Genomic DNA, 22,631 nt, shown 5'->3' on the forward strand with positions numbered 1-22,631 from the left:
ACACCCACTTCACCTCCTGATCCTCCCAGCCAGCGTTTGGGGTCTGAGATTCAAATGCTGCTTCCAGCCTCAGGGCTTTTGGGGGGGGGGCAGGGCTGCTATTTAGCATGAGATTAAGTTCATGTGCTCAGGTGGGGGCAGGGCTGTCTCACGGTCTCAGTTCCCTCAGGGGGTTTATGCAGAGACCTTCATCAATGGATCCAGGCTCCTGCCTGCTTTGGGAGCCCCTGTCTGCTCCCACCTCTGTTTCTGCCTCCCAAGGGGGCCTGAGTTATGGGGGCACCCCACTCCCCTCTCGACCCACCAAAGAGACCCTCTCACCAACCTCCGTCACCTGTGGGTGGGGGGACTTGTGCGGCCGCTGGTGATCCTGTCCCTGAAGCCCGCTTGGCTCTGCTCATCTAGGTGCCTTGGCCGCGGCAGGGCTGTACTTGGCTTCCAGTCCACGGCGCCCAATCCACGGTGCAAAGGACCTTTTGCGAGAGGTTTGCAGGTCCCTCTAGAACAGAAATCTCCTTTGCTCCAATGTTTTGTGGCCTCTGGTCCTGCAGAATTCGCACTGAGTTGCTATTTACAGATGTTCTATGGATTGTGGATTCGGAGCTATGTGTATGTGCGTCTTTCTACTCTGCCATCTTGGCTCTTCCCCCCCTGTTTATACATTTTTCAGAGCCAGAAGGCATCACAACCCTCAAGATCCAGTGCCTCATTAACAGAAGGTATGGGCCTTTCTACAAATTTTCCCAGGCCCATTAATGGTTGGGGAAGATCCTCTTTAATTTCATTATTCACTCAGAGGCACTTGATTATACTAAAACAAAAATTGCATTCTCAATACACCTTTTAAGACCACATCCTCCAGACTGTTTTCAGTTTTGGGCATCACATTTTAGGAAGTGGAGAACATCCATGCAAGGCAAATAAAATTTTGGTGAATGGCCTTAGGTCTGCACCCTGTGAATATGTTGAAAAAACAAGAGAGGCTTAACTGAAAGAAGAAAAGATTCAGGGGGAGCACAACAGCTGTCTGCAAATAACTCCAAGATTGTAATATGAAAAACAGATTAAACTTCTTTTGTATTCAGAAATCAAAACAAGAAGGAAATAGTGGAAGTTTCAGAGGTAAATGTTGACTGTTGGAAAAACTATTGCTAAACACAAGTAAAGAAAAATTTTGACTTTATTTGGACAAATTTCATAATAAGTATAGCTAAACAAAAATGGAATGGACCATTTTGGAACATGTAGGTCCCTTTTCATTCTCTGGATGTGTTTAAACAAAGTCTGAGTGATGACACTGAGTGTTTTTAATGGGAACTATTTTTTAGATATGGATATCATTAGATATCCACTAAAGCACATTCTGACTCTGAGATCCTATAATTCATTTTTTGTTTCATTTTCAACCTTAAACTGAAAAATAAACATTTTGTAATATTAATATAATGGAGAGAAGACAAACAAACTAACTTTGTGTTCCCTTTTGTAGTCTTGTCTAATTCTTCTCTTAATAATCTCTATATAGTAAACCTGGAGGTGAGAGCCAGTCCAGTGGAACTGAATCCTAGGAAAATGAATTTTTCTCTTGAACTGTTATGCATCTCATTTCTTATCTTATAAAAACTTATTGCAATGTAACTTTACATTTCCAATTGTCTAATTTTATAGTTATATGTATCAATATTTTCCTTTGTCCTAAGTTATTTAGAATGGTTATCAGTAGCAGTCTTTCATTCAGACTGTTTAGCCTTCTGTTCCATTGCCATTACTCCAGTCTAGGCCCTGATCATCCCTCCCTTAAACAGCAGCGACCACCAGTGATAACAACAAACCAACGAGTTATATTTTCCTGTATTACGTTCTCAGACCCTACTCAACTATATGTGATTGTTTTGCCCAAGACTATTGTAATTTTAAGTTCTTGTGTCATCTTTTAAAACATTTTCTACCAGTGACCCACCAATGATCATTTCTTAATGCTACAGGTATGCCAGCTTCTAATACTTGCAAATAATTCTAATTGGCTGTGAGTTGGAGGAGAACACACAAAATAGCTACAGTTGTATGTAAAATAGTAGGAAATAGACCATGAACAAGAGATTAAGGGGATCTTCAAAAAGTAAGTTTATTTGAAAGACAGTAGGGTATAGTTGCAAGAACACTGGTCCTGGAAATCACAAAGACTTGGTTACAAATTAGATGCTTACTGGTTGTGCAATCCAGGATATATTGCTCAACATTTCAGGACCTCAACGATCTCATCTGCAAAACACAATGATTAGATACTACCAATTCTAAGGTCCTTTTGAGCTCTAAATTTATGACCTTATGACACTGAGAAGGTGCTTTCCTATGCAGAAGGCTTTTCTGTTTATTTCCTAGTTTAAGACTTTGTTTTGGATGACTTGAGCTTTCCAATTGTGAACACCATTTAAGAGAGATAAAATTGTGATATTATTTTGATTTATGTGCATAGTTACTAGCATGCAGCTATATAACACATAATTTTTTGACCATCTTTTTCAAAAGATAAATGTTGGTCAGGATTAAAAAAGAAAAAACAAGTTTAAGTCCTATTTCCACTTTCATAATAATTGGTACCTTCTCTCTTTCATCAGCCCATCTTAGTTCATGTATCAGCAAACACTTCCTTATCTGAGCTAGCCCAATTATGAGTGAGTTCTCTGACATCTCTCAACAGGAAACATTTGAAAAGACAGTTAAAAGTTGGGTGAAAGTGAACTTTCAGGTCCACTCATTTCTAAATTTCAGGCAGTGCACAGCAGGCAGACAAATGACCCAGTGATATATAATCAAAAATGGAATAGAAATGTAGCAGTTAAATCTACTAACCAACTTCAAACTCTGGCTTTAGACTTCAGAATAATAAAAAGAATTCCTTGGAGGTGCTTCAATACTGTTGTTTTAATCGAACTCCAATGAACTTCTCTTTATACCTTGGATTTAATTCATACTTTGTTACCTAGAAGGATGCTAGAAATCAAAGATTTTAGGACTGAAAGGAAGGACTTCAAAACTCACCTAGTCTAGCTACTTCATTTTACAAGAGGGGAAACTGAGGCCCAGAGAAGAGAAGTAAAATTCCAAAGGTTATATAGATAATAAGAGCTAAAATCAGAATTCTTCTGAATCAAAATCTATTAGTTGATCAACTATACAAATTCTTCCGGTCATAATCATATCCAGTTTCCATGTTATGTTACAATTCCTTTAGTTTAGTTTGCTAGCTCATCTCAGAGTGTCCTTGATGGATTCAGTTATCTAGCTCTCTAGGGAAAAGGATCCTTACTAGTTTATTTCTCAGAGGAGAAAGTAGATTATTTACTAGTTAAAGTGAACTAGAACTTGGTTAGCTCAGAAAGTATTCTTGGTGTCTGAAGATTCAGAATTTTCTACCTTCAAACCACTGGTGCAATTTTGAGTGACTCTTGATATTCTCAGAAGGGCAGAGAAACAGTGGGGCTAATTGTAGGTAATCTAGTTTATCATTTAATTGATTATCTATAAATTAGATTTGATCATAGAATATTATTTAAAAGTTGCAATTTATTACTCTGTCTCATAGAATCACATAAACTCCTTACAAATTTCATCCTGGAGTGATCTAACTGTGACTGAGAGTACTTGGAAAATGTAGCTTATGAAGAATCCTATTTAAAGAACATTTATTTTTAGTTTTCAACATTCATTTCCATAAGATTATGAGTTAGAAATTTTCTCCCCAATTCTCCCTTTCACTTACCCCAAAACAGCATGTATTATATAAAGAAGAATTAGAACCAAATGAGAGAAACCATGAGAAAGAAGAAACAAAACAACAGAAAAATGAGAGCAAATAATATGCTTTGATCTGCCCTCAGACTCCATAATTCTTTTTCTAGATATGATAACACTTTCTGTCATGAATCTTTTGGAGTTGCCTTAGATTCTTGCATTGCTAAAGAGTCCTACTTCCCATGAAGTTCAAAAAAAATTAAAAATTGCATTTGTTGCTTCAGACTGTCAGCAACCTATTGCCTTTTTTAAAGACCCTAGTTAGGGTCTTGCCTGACCACTGCTAAATTATTTTATTTTTATTGTATCACAATAGAGTATATAGAATTACCCCTAAAGAAAACAGAGACAGAAACATCAACCAGATTGGATCAAGCATATATTGAGGATTCTTTGTGCTGGTGGCACAAAAAGGGTTGATTCACAAGGTACTTTAAAAGATAGGAGATGCTATTGATATGGAAAGGAAATTTCTGATCTTATTTTAATGCAACACTAACAACCACCACTACAAACTACCAAGGAGATTATGAAAATATAAGGTTGATCTGTTTGTGTTCATCCTTCATTTTCAAAGAAGACCATAATGTCAGAGAAATGATGACATGACTTGCACTTGACTTTGTTTTGAGCGAGAGAGGGCTGTGTAGGTCATCAGCCTCACTTCCCCTCCTGGGCCATCTGGATCCAGTGACTAAATGTTCATCATGATGACTGGAAAAGGCCCAGGATGCACTGGAAGACTTTGGCCTATTCAGGTAGGTTAGGGTGAGGTTATGCCCATTCAATGAGTAGGCCTCTTTAAGAAGTAAACAGGGAATGGCTCCTTTAATGAGCAAAAGAAAGAAAAATAATAAGTAAATGGGACCAGGAGGGAAAGAGCAACAGTTAACTATTCATAATCATTTTGATGCCAGGAGTGTCCAGAAAAGAGTCCTCAAGAGGAGTTTGGGCAGGGATCTGTTGTGCAATAGATGGGCTTCAGAGTGCACTGGGTTTAAGGTTTTGGCAAAGAAAAGGAAGGAAGGAGGGAAGGAAGGGAGAGAGGGAGGGAAAGAGGGAATGAAGGAAGGAAGGAATCTGGCCCATAAATTCCAACTTAACTGGGCATCTTCTCACCATGCAAATTTACTCTGCTTTGGAGAGAAGGAGGGGGGGTGGGACAAAAGGGAGTGGATGGGCTGAGTCACCTAGCAGGGCAGCTTGGTCTGTGATCTTCAAGAAAGATGTCCAATGAAAAGCCAAAATTGCAGTGAGATTATCTAGAAGTGTGTCCCTTCAGAGGTGAATAATTATCTGGTTGCATTAACCCCTAGAACACTGGAAGAGTCCTGCATGATCTCCATGATCTCTTAAAAAATGTGGCTTCAAAATACATTCAAGAAAAGCCAATTGAGTGGAAACTGTCCAGATTATGATATACAGTGGGATCTACAACTCATTGAGCTTATACACTAGCACATGCATCTTGGAAGTACACTGACCATGTACAATGAGGTAAGAATATCATGGCACAGAAGGTAGAGAGTAGGCTAGGTTATTTTTGAAACATTGTACAATTCATAAAATAAATCTGAGTCTCCCTGTAACAAAGTCTCAGTGTTTTAATTCTACATACTTACATTCACATTGTCTGACTTTGAGTCATGAACATTACAGTATCCAAAGAACCGAAATTGAGCATCAACCAAACGGCACCAAAGATAGACATGGTAGAAATCAGGAAGTTGTAAAATAGTACAAATGTGAGATTTCACAGGAGTATTGCTTAGAATTTAATCAGAGAAACATATAACAAATGGGCTAATTATGTATTAAGAATGTGGGGTAACCAAAGAAAACTGAATTCCCCATTGGTACTTAAGTCAATTCCAGGAACAATCAACAGAGGAAGCTCCCTAATAGGTTACGGTGGCTCCTATGGTAGACTTACAGATAAGTTTGATCATGAGTCACAAAGACTGGGCAGTCATGCATATATTGATATCTGCATCTTTAAAGGAGAACTAACTTCAATGAGATCACAGGTCTACTAATATATTGAGATTTTTTTTAAACCGAATTTCATTGTCCCATCAGGGGTTTTCCTGAACAAATTTCTAAGTACTATATATTGGGAAAGAGATTCAAATAAATTAGGTTTCACAAGGATTTTCTTAAGAGTGTTCCCTTCTATGGACAGAAAATCTTATTAGGCACATCTGTTTTGATTAGCAAATAGTCTATGTTTCTGGTTATTTTATTGTCATTCAGTTTTGTGATTTCATTTGTGTAGTGAATGCCTGCTGTGAAAATCTTATATCTATGTAGACAGGCAATTTATTTTTAATTTATAGTATTAAATTTTTGTGTGATGCAACAAAAGTTACAGGTCCATAACCATGGTTAAGCCACCAATACATTTACAAAGTGAATCTAGATCTTCACAATCCTAATGTCAGTCTTTTATCCAGTTTAATAAGATTCCTTTCTCCATTAGCTCAGAAATCATTTCGATTAAAGAAGCAGATAGATATCCTTCGGGGCAACTTATGTCACATATAATGCTTAAATATTTGACAACTTTAAAGGTAGTTTCAAATTAATAATTACTCTTTAGAGGCAGACATTTTGCTAAACCTATTTTAAAGTGTCTAATCTTCATTTGATGGAGAGGGATACTGGATACTCTGATAAAAAGGAGGTTTCTATTGACCAAATAATATGCAAACTTTTTAAGGGCAGGAATTGCTTTGTGGAAGGGGTGGGTTGTGAGGTTGTGATATGCATGTGTGTATGTATATATACATACATATATACATACATGTACATATATGTGTGTATATATATACATATAGATATATGTGTATATATGTATATATGTATGTATTTCTCCTCAAAGACTTCATCTTCACTATTTTCAAAAGGATCCTGTGAAACAAGGAGCAAATTTCTTAACCCAATTTTTTAAGATGGGGAAACTGATTTTTTTTTTCAGTATGAGTAAATTTTAATATTTCATTTTTTCCAATTACATGTAAAGATAGCTTTCAACATTCACTTTTCTAAGATTTTTAAGTTCCAAATTTTTTTTCTCCCTCAGGAGAGATTTTTAAAGAGTGTGTGTATTTGCCTGAAAACTACTTTTTGTGAGTTTAGGATTGAGGGGATTATTTACTTATTTTTACAACTTCTCTGCACACACAGTTGAAAACCTAACCCTGTCCTCTAAGTCAGAGAATGACTGGGAATGTGGCTGGAGATAGGATAAGGCAGGGGTTGGGAACCTGAGACCTTACTCATTACTAAGACTAATTCTTTTATTTGTTCAAGTAATTCCATTGCCTCCCTTCTCCAACATATTGTTCCCTGTCACACTCTTTTAAGTTAATTTCAATCTTTTGTTGTCCTCTGGCTAATTTCCTTCTGCCTACAAAGTGCCAGCAACTTTAAAAAACAAGTTTTAAACTTCTCCATCCTGAAAAACAGAAACAACAAACCCTCACTTAATCCTTCTGTCCTTTTGCCCAATGTGGCTAAACTTCACAAAGTAGTATAATAAGTGCCTCCACATTCCTTTAACTCCTTTATCTCTTACAATTTAGCTTCTGACCATATAATTTCATTAAACTGCTCTCTCCAAGGTTACTAATGGTCTCTTAATTGACAAATGAAATGACCTCTTCTCAAACCTCCATTTGCTTTCCAGCTTCTTTTTGTGTATCATCTTTCCCCATTACATTGTATGCTCCTTGAGGGCAGGGACTATTTTTTTTTTCTTATTTGTATTCCAGTAATTATCATACTTTTTGGCACATAGTAAGTGCTTAATTATTATCAAATTGAATTGAATTAATGTAAACCATCAGTTCATCTACAAAAGTGCTAAGCAATGTTTATTCCTTTTCTTTTTAAAAAAAATACTATCACTACCTTTTCTAGTGAAATACTGAATAAAATTAGTGATAATGAACATCCTTGCTTTACCCTCCCCTACCACCACCACCCAGGTCTTATTTGAAAGGCTTCTAGCTGATCTCCATTACAGATAATGCTGGTTCCTAGTTTTAGATAAATTATCTTTACCAAATTAAAGATCGTTCTGTTTATTCTTATGCTTTTTATGTTTTAATGTGTTGTATTTTATCAGAAGCTATTTCTGCATCTATTGAAATAATCATGATTTTTGTAGAGTTTTTCAATATGATCAATTATATTTGTGTTTTTCCCCTGAATTCTTGCTATAAATCCAACCTGGTTATGGTATATGATCATAGTAATATATTTCTATAATCCTTTGTTATTATATGTATCAATATTCATTAGGGAAATTGGATTATAATTTTCTTTCTCTATTTCAACTCCCTGATTCAGATATTAGAGAAATATCTGCATTATAGAAGGAATTTGGTAAGACTCCATCTATTTTTTTACACTATTTCAAATTGTTTGGGTAATTTATTTCCTGTTCTATTAAGCAAGGCAAGGTATTTTCATTTATATTGCCAGTTTTATTGGGACACCATTGGGTAAAAAAACCCCTAATAATTTCTTTGTTTTTCTTTAATCATTATAAACATATTTTACCATTTTTGATCCTAGCAATTGGATTTTCTTTTTATTAATAAAATTAGCTAATAACTTTATTTTTCAAAAATGCAGTTCTTGGTTTTATTAATTCCATATTCATAAAATTTAACTTTTGTTCATCTTTCCTTTGGTTTTAGAGTACATTTTCTAGTACTTTTAGTTTCATTTACAATTTGTTGAGCTGCTCTTTGTCTCTTTTACTAATATATTTATAAAGAAACAAAATTTTCTCTAAATATAACTTTGGCTAATTTCCACAAATTTTCTGATGTTTCATTTTTATTATATTTAATGAAGTATCTCATTGTACAGATTATTGACTCACCTCTAGTTAGGGATAATTTATTTAGTTCCCAATTAGTTTTTAATCTATGTCTCACAATTCTTTATTAAATGCATTTTTTATTAAATTATGGTCATAAAAAGATATATTTGATATTTATTTTTCTGCATTTGTTTGAGGAGTATACGAAGGTGCCATGAACAGTAGAGAATAGGTATACTTCTTTCTCTTCCCATTCAATATTCTCCAGAGGTCTGTCATACTTAATTTTAATGAAACTCGATTAATTTCCTTAATGCCCTTCTTTCTCATTTATGCTATGAACAGATTTAAGTATGGGAGAGGAAAATAATATATTTTTTGTGGCTTTACTATTTCCTCCTGTAACTAATTTAACTTTTTCTTCAAGAATATGTTTAGTATCAATATTAATTCATTGTCTCTGGTTTCTTTTAGCAATATGTAATTTCTCTGTTTATGTAATAAGATCAATTTTTGCTTTTGTTTTGTCTAAGATAATGGTTTCTGTTTCTCTTATTTTTACTTCAATTGAAGCTTAACAGATTCTTTTCCAGCCCCTTATTTTAATTGTCTTTGCATCTTAATGTTTCAAGTATATTTCTAGTAAACAACATATTGTTAGATTCTGGTTTCTAATCTATACTGCTGTTCTCTTCTGCTTTATAAGTGAGTTCATCTCATTCATATTTACAGTTCAGATTGCTAAATGCTTCCCCCCCCATCCTATTCCTTTACATTTATAATTTCATATATTACATAACATTTATTCATCCTTTCACCCTGTCACCACCTCAAGAGTCTGCCTTTCTTAATCCATACTCCCTTTTATCCCCACCCCCTTCTCTTAACTCCTTTGTCTCCTACTTCCCTGATGCATAAATTCCCTGTTGGGAATGTCTGTAACCAATTATGTGTATAGCTTTTGTGTAAGCTTTAAAATAGTTCACACGAGGGTGAGGTTTAAGTATTGACACCTCATTCTGCTCTCCATTGCATTAACTCTTCCTTTTGTGCTCCATTTGCTTGAAATAATTTTCCCATTCTTCCTTTCCATTTCCCCCTCCCACTTGGTTCTTCTTTCTCATTCTTCCATTCTTCACTTGAGATCTTCCCAAAATAACAGAATCACACCCAGACCCTCAGTCTTAGTAGCCTTTATATAAGATTCGCATTGATAATAAAATTCTGATGAGTTGCATGTATTGTATTCATATATAAAAATGCACACAGTTTATCCTCGTTAGCACTCATGATTTCATATTTGTGCTTATGTTTTTATTTTTCTCCTGAGTCTTGTGTTTGAATGTTATTTTGTTTTATTTGGTTCTGGTCTTTTTATCAGAAATGATTAATAGTACCTGGTTTCATTGTGCTATGTGATTGTGATGGAAAATTATTGAACAATAAGGAATGATGAGTAGGATGCTCTCAGAAAAATCTGAAAAGTCTTACATGAGCTGATGCAAAGTGATCTTCCAAAATTCCTCACGACTGACAGTATCAAAGACCTTGGTTAGATCAATGGACATTCTGTATAGATCTCTGTTCTGCTCCTGGCATTTCTCATGGAATTGTTAGGGCAGCAAATACCATGCTCGTCATTCTTTGAACTTTTCTGAAGCCATACTGATCCTTGGATAAATGACTAACTTCCAAGGGAAAGATCAACCTCTTATAGAAGATTCTGGCAAGAATCTTGCCAACAATGACTATGATGGAGATCCCCTCCCCTTTACCATGATAGTTATAGGATAAGATAGGATACAAGTACAAATAATGAAACAGTGCCTATTCACAATGACCTGATATTTATTTGAGAGAGAAAATACACACATACATACATGCACATTTGTATATGTACACTTATACACATATATATGTATACATATATATATACATATATATATATATATATATATATAAAATGTGTGTGTGCATAATTTTATACACACATATATGTATGCATATATATGCTGTGGCCAGCACAGTCCAGCAGGTCCGGGGTGGTTACAGGGCTCACAGAGTAAGGATGAAAAGACAGCCAGGACACAGCAGTCTGAATAAGCTGAGTTTATTCTGGACATACTGAACCAATAAATTAGAGGGTTGGGGTGCTTAAATAGTAAAAAATCATAGGGGTAGCAATTGAGGCATGAAACAGAGCAGATTGTGATAAGGAGAAAGGGAGGCCTCAAGGCCTCTTTATCGGAATGTTATCCTGTATAGCAGGGGCGCTGATTCTTGGAACTTCAACACCAGAATTCAAGGGCATGCACCTGAGAGCAATATGTCGCTTAACTTCTCAAGTCAGCTGGTCCCCCTTGGAGGAGGGGAACTCTTGATAAGGGGTTCTTTCAAACCCCTTAAAGTTGTCTACGTATATATATATATATATGTATATATATATATATCCTAAATAAAATAAGTACAAATATCTACAAAGTAATTAAATAGAAATTAGTTTGGGAAGAAGGTCATTCATTTTTGAAGTGATCACAATTTTCTTAAACCCAATAGTAGCATTTTTATGGTGGACTCGTTTTTTTTTTTAATTAAATTTATTTATTTAACTTTTAACATTCATTTTCACAAAATTTTGGGTTACAAATTTTCTCCCCTTTTATCCCCTCCCCCCCCCCCCAAACACCAAGCATTCTAATTGCCCCTATGACCATTCTGCTCTCTCTTCTATCATCCCTCTCTGCCCTTGTCTCCATCTTCTCTTTTGTCCTGTAGGGCCAGATAGCTTTCTATACCCCTTTACCTGTATTTCTTATTTCCTAGTGGCAAGAACATTACTCGACAGTTGATCCTAACACTTTGAGTTCCAACTTCTTTACCTCCCTCCCTCTCCACCTCTTCCCTTTGGAAGGCAAGCAATTCAATATAGACCAAATCTGTGTAGTTTTGCAAATGACTTCCATAATAGTTGTGTTGTACAGGACTAACTATATTTCCCTCCATCGTATCCTGTCCCCCATTACTTCTATTCTCTTTTGATCCTATCCCTCCCCATGAGTGTCAACCTCGAATTGCACTCTCCTCCCCATGCCCTCCCTTCTATCATCCCCCCCACCCTGCTTGTCCCCTTATCCCCCACTTTCCTGTATTGTGAGATAGGTTTTCCTACCAAAATGAGTGTGCATTTTATTCTTTTCTTTAGTGGAATGTGATGAGAGTAGACTTCATGTTTTTCTCTCACCTCCCCTCTTTATCCCTCCACTAATGAGTCTTTTGCTTGCCTCTTTTATGAGAGATAATTTGCCCCATTCCATTTCTCCCTTTCTCCTCCCAATGTATTTCTCTCTCACTGCTTGATTTCATTTTTTTTAAGATATGATCCCATCCTCTTCAATTCACTCTGTGCACTCTCTCTCTATGTATGTGCCCGTGTGTGCATGTGTGTGTGTGTAATCCCACCCAGTACCCAGATACTGAAATGTTTCAAGAGTTACAAATATTGTCTTTCCATGTAGGAATGTCAACAGTTCAACTTTAGTAAGTCCCTTATGACTTCTCTTTGCTGTTCACCTTTTCATGGTTCTCTTCATTCTTGTGTTTGAAAGTCAAATTTTTTTTTCAGCTCTGGTCTTTTCATCAAGAATGCTTGAAAGTCCTCTATTTCATTGAAAGACCAATTTTTCCCCTAAAGTATTATACTCAGTTTTGCTGGGTAGGTGATTCTTGGTTTTAGTCCTAGTTCCTTTGACTTCTGGAATATCCCATTCCATGCCCTTCAATCCCTTAATGTAGAGGCTGCTAGATCTTGTGTTATCCTGATTGTATTTCCACAATACTTGCATTGTTTCTTTCTAGCTGCTTGCAATATTTTCTCCTTGACCTGGGAACTTTGGAATTTGGCCACAATGTTCCTAGGAGTTTCTCTTTTTGGATGTCTTTCAGGCGGTGTTCTGTGGATTCCTTGAATATTGATTTTGCCCTCTGGTTCTAGAATCTCAGGGCAGTTTTCCTTGATAATTTCATGGAAGATGATGTCTAGGCTCTTCTTTTGATCATGGCTTTCAGGTAGTCCCATAATTTTTAAATTGTCTCTCCTGGATCTATTTTCCAGGAGGGTTGTTTTTCCAATGAGATATTTCACATTATCTTCCATTTTTCCATTTTTCTGGCTTTTTTCTGTGATTTGTTGCTTTCTCATAAAGTCCTTAGCCTCTATCTGTGCCATTCTAATTTTGAAAGAACTATTTTCTTCAGTGAGCTTTTGAATCTCCTTTTCCATTTGGCTAATTCTGCTTTTGAAAGCATTCTTCTCCTCATTGGCTTTTTGAACCTCTTTTGCCAATTGAGTTAGGCTAGTTTTCAAGGTGTTATTTTCTTCAACATTTTTTTGGGTCTCCTTTAGCAGGGAGCTGATCTGCTGTTCATGCTTAGACTTCATGTCTCTCATTTCTCTTCCCAGCTTTTCCTCTACCTCTCTAACTTGATTTTCAAAATTCTTTTTGAGCTCTTCCATGGCCTGAGTCCATTGGGTGGGCTGGGACACAGAAGCCTTGATTTCTGTGTCTTTGCCTGATGGTAAGCATTGTTCTTCCTCATCAGAAAGGAAGGGAGGAAATGCCTGTTCACCAAGAAAGTAACCTTCTATAGTCTTATTTCTATTCCCTTTTCTGGGCATTTTCCCAGCCAGTGATTTGACCTCTGAATATTCTCCTCACACCCACTTCACCTCCTGATCCTCCCAGCCAGCCTTTGGGGTCTGAGATTCAAATGCTGCTTCCAGCCTTAGGGCTTTTGGGGGGGGGGCAGGGCTGCTATTCAGTGTGAGATTAAGTTCATGTGCTGAGGTTGGGGCAGGGCTGCCTCTCAGGCTCAGTTCCCTCAGGGGGTTTATGCACAGACCTTCCACAATGGATCCAGGCTCCTGCCCCCTTGGGGAGTCCCGGTCTGCAGCCTCCTCTCAACTTCTACCTCCTGGGGGGGCCTGAGTTATGGGGGCACCCCACTCCCCTCTTGACCAGCCAAAGAGACCCTCTCACCAACCCCCGTCACCTGCGGGTGGAGGGACTTGTGCAGCCGCTGGAGATCCCATCCCTGAAGCCTGCTCGGATCTTTTCCTCTCGGTGCCGTAGCCGTGGAAGGGCTGCACTCAGCTCCCAGTCCCGGTGCCCAGTCCGCAGCGGGAAGGACCCCCTGCGAGAGGTTTGCAGGTCCCTCCGGAACAGAAATCTCCCTCGCTCCAATGTTCTGTGGCCTCTGGGTGCAGAATTCGCCGTCAGTTACTTCCCTGTAGCCGTTCTATAGGTTGTGGGTTCGGAGCTATGTGTATGTGCGTCTTTCTACTCCGCCATCTTGGCTCCGCCCCTGGACTCTTTTTAAATAATCATTTCATCACAGATTGAAAACGGTGTCTCCATTTTTGGCATAGTTAGATATAAATCTAACCCAAATGTCTCTCTGTTTCATAATATACAAATTAAGACAAGTGAAATAAGGACATTTATCAAAGCCTTTAGGGTCTTACAGAGGTGGTAGCTAGTGAAGCACCTACAATACATGTACTCTTGTCCTTAACATAAAAAAATTGTTAAAAATGACTTGTTTTGGAAACAATTTTTAACATAAGCTAAAACAGAGCTCTAAAATACTGATATTTTTAATACTTATTGAGGAAATCAGTAAAGTCCAAGAACAGCATTTATGAGAGTACTTTCTGGCTCTCCAGTTGTTAGGATTCTCTTTTTCTTCCACTCATCCCCCAAGGTTAGGAAAATACTGGAAAAGAGAACAAGGAGTTAAGAAATTGTTTGTATCCTATGATCACTAGTTTTCATGTTCTATAAATATTAACATAATATGACATTATAATGTAATAGAATATAAATAATGTAATATGGGGCAATGTAAGTAAAATAGGAAATAACTTTTGTACTCATTAAAGTTTCTAAAACAGCTTTGATTTAGGTTTAAGGACATATATGTGTGTATATTTGTGTGTGTATGTGTGTGTGTGTGTGTGTGTGTGTGTGTGTGTGTGTGTGTGTGTAAATTCTATTTGTAATAGGCTCATTCTTCCATTGGTTATTATTCTTCCTCTACACTCCCCTCTGAGAAACATTTGTTGTATGTGTGAGAACCATTATGATTTTACCTTGTCACTGAGATCATTTCACATTAAATTACAAAAAGGCAGTGATCGCATAACTGCATCTACAACTTTTTTAATAGCTTGCACAAAGTGTTCAACTAATGAGACAGTGAAATTATTTTCTCATGATTAAACTTCATAAAGTCTAAAATGTAGATGATGACAGGAATATTTTTTTTGTTTTTCCTATTGTTTTATCCTAGGGGATGATCAAGGTTATTTAGGGAAAATATTTTTTTTAGTTTTGAGTTAATACTTCAGCTGTTTCTACTTATTTAGCAAAAGTGAACTATGTATCATGTCTCTCCGATTCAACAAATATTTTTTAAGCACTTCTATGCTAAAAACTTAGCTGAAATACTGAAAGAAATACTCCAGTGCTTTGTGTTCATTCTCTAAGGAAGAATTATGGATGTATGTAGAAAAGAATCTTACAGAAGGAGAAGATATGGTAAAGAAGTACAGAGGATGGGAGGGTATACATGAGTTGTGGTCTGAACACAGAAGATGTTGATTTTCCATATCAGTGAAGTTGTGGATCTATTAACATACATGCAAAATACTGGGTGCCATCTAAGATACAGAGAAATAAGACATAACCTCTCTTTTTTATGAGCTTAGGTGGAGAGATGAACCATGTCCACATATAAATAAAAGAATAATAGATTAAAAACATAGACATGTACATATATGTATATGCGTAAGCTATTCACATATCTTAACTAAGTAAACATTTTCAAGTATATTTTCATCATTTCTGATAGTTATATTTTGATTAAAAAGAAAACATCATGATTCCTAGATAGGATTGTTATGGTTTGTTCATATGGTTTCATTTATATTTTTGTACTGATATTATGCCTTTCTTTGCCAATATTGGACAAAGGCAAAGATAAATAAATAAACCAACTGGTATCATGTTTCCTTTACCAATTAATTTTAAAAAAAGACTAAATAGCAAAGAAACTAAGACTTAATTTTAACAAAAAAAATAGAGAAACTTATACTAACATAATGTTACCATACTAAAGCATATTTCATTTGGAAAATACCCAAATCACCATAGAAGAATCATCAAAATTGAGTAAGCAGGTAACCAAGTCAAGTGGTGTGTGTGTGTGTGTGTGTGTGTGTGTGTGTGTGTGTGTGTGTGTGTGTGTGTAAATGGAAGGCACAAAGTTTACCTCAGATATTTAAAGAAAAAGAGGGGCATTTTTTAAATTAATATAACACCTCAGGATTAGACAGCAAACTAACCTAAGAGGATAACTTAGAATGAAGTAAGAAGGTGGTGATGTGTGGATAATCAAGAAGAGTCTCTTTCAAGATTCTCTGTATGTCTCTTGGAAATGAGGAGTAGGACATACGTATCTTGCATGCTGAGGCTGTGCTTAGTGCCTACCTGTTCAGTAGGGTATCAGTTTGTTGAAGAAAGACTCTGCAATGACACAGCAATTCCACTTAGCCTAGTTTTAAAGTTGGTGAAATCAAGATCCAAACGTGACTTCTCTCTAAGGTCATATTTGAGAATACAAAATTTTATACACCATGAAGAATTAAAATTAAATGTGGAGAACTAAAAAGCTGAGTTCTAGAAACAACAGCAGCAATGTTATTCAATTAAAATAGAAAATTTTAATGAATATACTTGTTACAGTATTAGATCCAAAGAAACAATTCTGTAGCAAGATAAATGAATCTCTATTTATTATAAATAAACATTTTTTTCCCCACTGTCTTCATTTTGGGAGCGAAGAAAGATTTTGACAGCTTAGGACAATTTATCACATTGTGAGGTTCCTGAAAGCTAAATTTATATCACAGATGCTGGTATTAGCATGTGTGTAACTTTGACATCAAGTATCAATAAAGCATTGAAGGGTGATACATTTGATTCTGACAACATGCACTGAGCCAAGTTTTCACAGGTGTCTATTCTAATTGGCACTGAAACAAATAATTACCAGGGGCATGAAGGTTTTATAGCAACCTCACTTGGTGGTTTAGACTATGATGGCTCACAGATCCATTGGATCTAGAGATTAATCTGCCTCCATGAGTCTGGCCAGTAAGCATTCTTTATTCCATTGTTACTGGCTTCACCCTTGTTATGACAATTAATACAATGTGAACAAAATTAAGTTTTGCAAACATCTTATAATCAAGTGACAATCAGTAAAATTTAAAAGAAATTAGAAAAGCATCCTTTCTCATTCATTAAGCTTTGAATCTTCCTGTCTTTTGTTATAAGGTGTGATAGGACTAGGATTTCAGAAATTATTCAATTATTATAACTAAAGATGCATTTGCATTATATCAGTAACTGCAAAACAAGAATAACTACAGGAGATGCCTATGATCTGTCAGTACATATTGATAGGTTTCATCAGCAGGACTCTTATTCATACAAGGATATAAGACACTGTTACTTAACTGTCATGCTGGGTTCCAGCTTGGAACTTGTTCCATGAAATCAAGTCACACATGTAATTAAAAACAGTCAACTGCTTCTTCTAGATTATACATTGGTTCTAAATGGCACACATTTTAGGAGGTTGTGTAGTTTTGTAGTGAGATAGCCAAAAGGATCTTGAGCCAATTACTGGCAAGCAAATCCTGTGTACTTTTGAATACACTAAGCATACTTAGGTCAAATAAACATTAAAGTCAGTAGAATTCCTTTAGTCTGGAATTATACTTTTTAATATTGATCAACCATTAGAGATCGATCCCTGGGAACAGGCTCAGTTTAGCCTACCATTTTACCCTTTGGTTGTGAACATTGGCACAACCATGGAGTTTTCTTTGAGGATATGTTGTAGTTTAAAAGAAAACCACCTTAGGAACTACTAATAAGACCAAAGTGAAAGCTTAGGAAATATTGATAGAAATCAATGTCTTCAGTGAGTCTTGAGCACAGTAGTATGAAAGCAGGGGATTCCCACCAGCAGTAAAGAGTCCAAAGTTGTTACTTAGTCCATTCTCATTGGTAGTGACCCTTAGTTTCTGCCACTGGCTACAGGAGCCACTTCTATTTTTTTATCGGTAGGCCATAATGCCATCCAGAATGAAGTGACTCATGCAAGAGGTCCTTTCATCAGAGAAGAGATAATTTACCTTCATTCAGTCATTTTTTGTAAGTCAGTACTCTCTGGCCAATAGATTAATAGGTTCAATGACAACTTGTACAAATATCTTTCTTGTCAGGTGACACCACCTATCAATACATTTATTCATATGCCAAACCTCATCTTCTCTTTTGGAGGGCTGTTATAGCTGTTCTTTGAGGTAGTAATTTATACCCACAAGGAATGAATCTCTGAAGGGCATGACAGGGAGCTGGTTTATCTGACACACTGGGACCTCATCCTTGGTCAGTAGTATCCTTCCTTGTTAGGCACCATGTCATACCATGATTCAAGGTCATTAGCTATATGCCCAGATGTAAATCTCCTAGACTGAAACTCATGAATGTCGATATAATATTAAATTCTTCAAATGAGGGTAGGGTTAGCTAGAATAGGGGAATCAACAAAACAAAGGCAAAATAAAATAGCAAAAATAAATAAAAGATAATATAGGAGTACAAAAAGTTCAAAGTCCTCTACAGAATCTCAAAGTAACCATACTGTCAGGTTAGCACCATTGTGATTGTTTGCTTTACAGATGAGGGAACTGAGATTGTGTAAGGTGAAATATATTGTTCATATTGTTAGTGAGCCAAATAGGCAGAACTCCTGGCTCAAAATTCATGCTTTTGTTACTATGCTACAACTGGTTTTATTTTTGTATCCCAAGGACCCAACAAAATACCTTTCATGCAGCATGCACTCAGTAAATGTCTCTTTAACTGGATTAGTGGCACCATTTCATGTTATTTAAATTACAATGGGCCCCCAGTATAACAGCAATTCTGTCATTCATCTCTGATAGAATCTCCATCATGCTGCACACAGGGACTGTCACTAACCTTACCCTGTTTTATGTTTGTTATTGGCTTAATTTAAAGACTTGTGTCTAGGACCAATTGCTAAAAATATTGTCCAGGAAAAAGGATTATAAATCTTCATAGACCCATTCTTTATTAGAGTTCTTTTATAGAAAGAACGAGTGCTCAGCAAGGTCACCATTTTTTTTCTGAAGATACAACTTCCTATCTGATTAAATTCCAAAATATTGCTATTATTAATATCTTATATATTATAATATTAATGTGTGTTATTATAGGTTATAATTTATCATTATTATAAGTTATAATATTCATATATTTTTATTCTTTTATTACCTTCCTTTCTTTGCCTTAAAGGAGAATATTTTCCCACCCATTTTTCCCATTTTTTTTCCAGTACTTACTTGGTATGTTCATTCAGAGCATGCATATTTTATATTGATAGGGTTTCATTGTCTACAGGACTTTTAAGCACAATATATACTTTCTTGTTTATCTCTTTTGGCTCTATTATCACTTCTTTCTCAGAAATCATAATTGCAAATCTTGGGTTTTGGAATTTAAAATAGTACCAAATTTCATTCCAGTCTATTACTTTAAATCTGAATGTTCCCCTATGTATGTACCCTATATGGAACAAGTTTGGGGATCACATTTTTGAATAAATTGTGCAATTCTTTTTAATAGATAATATCTGTAGACTTACAATAATGGTTGTGATTCTTGGTTTTCCCTCCATTTTGCTGAAATAAATTTTCCTTATCTATACAAAACATAGTGTGTCAATAAGATCATTGTGTCACTCTTGTCCTTGAATTGGCTTACACCATTTTACCCACATAAAACATTATACCTAGAATTGTCCTTTCACTGAGTCATCTCTGAACTCAGTCTCTCCACTGCTCATCATTCCTATTCCAGATATGTGTGTGTGTGTGTGTGTGTGTGTGTGTGTGTGATTAAGGAAACACTTTCTCACTGCCATTCCTTCATTCTTTCAAGTTTCTTGTTAGATTGTTCATCATATATGGTAATCAAATTCATGATATGTTAAACATCCCTTTCCCTTCTGTCTCATCCTACCTCTAGTTTATATACCTTAATCTTTTCCCCTTCAATGGCTTTCTCTTTTATTTCCTAGCTATTATTTCTTCAATTCTTTTCTCTCTTATGACAAAATACGTCAGAGATAATAATTAGCCTTTTATCTCCTTTATGATATGCAAAAACTGTACATCATCACTTGTTCATGTCTTGCTTATAATCTTGGTCGGTTGTTAGAGTTCTTGGACAATTTATTTAACAAAGTCTCTGCCCCTAGATCCTTTGGTAAAACTTTTTGGAAATATTTTTATTCAAAATCTAAGGTTTCTTTTTAAAACTATGACTTGCTTTTGCTACATAAGTAGTTTTCAGGTGGATTGTAATTCCTTAATTTTTGTGACATCATATTTGAGACTGATCTTTGATTTCTCATCTTCAGTGAAAAATTCTTCATTATTTATTAAATTAGTGTTTGCTGATAAATGTTTTACTTCTTCTAGATGCTTTAAGTTTATCTTTGTCATTGAAGCTCTGGAGTTTCATGACTACAATTTTTGGAGATTTAAAATTTCAGGTTACTCTTAGATGCTATAATGTGGACTGTATCAATATAGACTTTTCCCACTCTTTTCAATACTTTAAAGAATTTTAAAGAAATGATTTGCTGAAATGTGACTCTTAGACTGTTTCTTCTAATTTTGTTTGTTCTTTCAGGTCAGGCAATAGTTCTCAGATTGCTGATGGAAACTGTTGTCTACCTCAAATTTTCTTCCAATTGTGCTGTTAAGGAAAAACAAACAAACAAACAAAAAAGCTCTGGATAGTTATTTTGATGACTTATATTGCATTATTGTGCACTGTTCCTTTATTTCATTTATGCCATTTTACCCCAGAAAACCTGACAATTAGATTTTCACTTGAGTCTTCCAAGCTGTCAAGTCTCCTCTCCATCTGTATTTTCTATTCTTGTTTAATGGCTTGATTTTAATGTTTGTTGGAAGTAAAAGAATCAGCAGTCACAACTGTTGATGCAACAATCTTGTCAGATATCCCTTCTTCCTGATACTTTCACTGGCAGAGAAATTCTTGTACATTGCCTACCACGGTTTATAGTGATTATCATACAAATTGGTAGAGTGAATATTCACACTGATGAAACATGGCTTCTTAAAGTTGAAGTTCAAGTGAATAAATGGGAACTAGAATAACAAAAATAGATGGGAAGGGAAACCAGCCTCTAAATTTGCAGAAGGAAGTGACTGGTGGTGAGATAGAAGAAATAAATCATCCATTTTGTGAGAAGAATCTTGTCAGGGAGGTGGCAGTTAACAGCTACAACTTAAAGTTCTGAACTTGGTAGGTAAGGCTAGAAAGGGCTATTTGAAGAAAACAGAAACCTGGAAATGCAGCTGGAAAAGTATGCTCAAAATTCAATGGGAGGGAGTCTATGGGGCCATCATAGGTCATTGATAATCACTTATTCAACAAGACTTATCTTATATAATTAGTTTCTCAGGTTCTATGCTAATCTTTGGGGACACAAAAAGAAAGGCAAAAAAAATCTCAGACCTTGAGGAATTCAAGTGAAAACAGTCAGTAATAAGTAGTCAGAGATATAAATGCACTGTGAAATAAAATAACAGAAAAAATAGACTTTAAATAAACAATTTAATGTCACGGTTGTTTGTACTTTCCTCAGGGTTTTGAAATGAATAGAAAAATGGAACAATTCCCATATTGTCAATTTAACAGACATTAGTATTTTTATAAAAGTAGAAAAATAAAGTGAGTTGTATATTATAATACCAATTATGTGACAAGCACTGCACCAAGTGTTTTTTTAAACTTTTTATCTCATTGGATCCCCATGACAACCTTGCCAGGTAGGCAAGGTTTTACAGTTTGTTTTACAGTGGGGAAAACTGAGGCAGACAGCTGGAAAGTGGTTTTCCCATGCTCATACAACTGATAAGTGTCTAAGGCTGAATTTTAATTCAAGTCTTCCAGAATCCAGGCTGAGGTTTCTATTTTACTACACTACCAGCTACCTTTTGAGTAGCTACTGCATTAATTAAATCAAACACTACATTTTCTAGACTGGCAAGGACAATAGTACTGATGGAAAGTTGGGTAAATTTTCTCTTTTTATTGACAACTTTTCCTGAGAGAGAACCAGTTGAGTTCCAAATCATAATCAGAGAAGGCAAATCCAGGGACTATCAGGAAAAAGAATCAAGGAAATCCATACATGGAAAAAAAGTATAAGAGCAATGAAGCAGAAGTGCATGGATTACTGGAAAGTGTGATCTAGACAGTGGTTAATCAAAAACAAGAAATTAATCATAGGATAGCCAGGTGCAGCTACGTTCAGGACTGGAATGGATCAATAGTAGCACAAGGTCCAGAGAATATTGGAACCCTTTGGCACACAAAGCACATTTTCTCTACAGGTCTATGGGATATCACTAACCAATCAATTAAAAGCATTAATTGCCTATTATATTTCATAGGGGGAGATAATGAGTACATATTCCATAAATATGTGTGGAATAGATATAACATAAATAAATCCAAATAAAAATAGGTAGTTTGAGGGGGAGTATAGTAGCATCCAAAAGGTGAGTAAAGGGCTCACACTGAAGAGGTCAGTTGTGCTGCATCTTGAGAGAACGACAATTTTCTCTGAGAAAGCAAATAGAAAATACTAAATCTCAGGCCCGGTGATCACTACTGCACAGGACTTAGAATGAAAATCAAGCAAAGTTTTATGTGTAAAGTTTTTTTTTAAATAAATCACCCCAAATTACATTTGCTCCTAAAATCACATTTGGTTTACATGACATAAAACATGAAACAATCATTTG

General features: G+C 35.8%; 1 long non-coding RNA gene across 1 annotated transcript; it reads right to left on the reverse strand.

Annotated features, from left to right (window-relative positions):
- Window positions 1–11,768: 11,768 nt before the first annotated feature.
- LOC140520434 (uncharacterized) lies at window positions 11,769–21,112 on the reverse strand. Its single transcript, XR_011972500.1, has 3 exons — window positions 19,822–21,112; window positions 16,177–16,285; window positions 11,769–14,401 (listed from the first exon to the last, which is right to left on the reverse strand). It is a non-coding gene; the product is annotated as an uncharacterized lncRNA (long non-coding RNA).
- Between the last annotated feature and the right edge of the window lie 1,519 nt (window positions 21,113–22,631).

The sequence above is a fragment of the Notamacropus eugenii genome, chromosome 1, assembly GCF_028372415.1.
Source record: "Notamacropus eugenii isolate mMacEug1 chromosome 1, mMacEug1.pri_v2, whole genome shotgun sequence".
In the NCBI taxonomy this organism is placed as follows: domain Eukaryota; kingdom Metazoa; phylum Chordata; class Mammalia; order Diprotodontia; family Macropodidae; genus Notamacropus; species Notamacropus eugenii.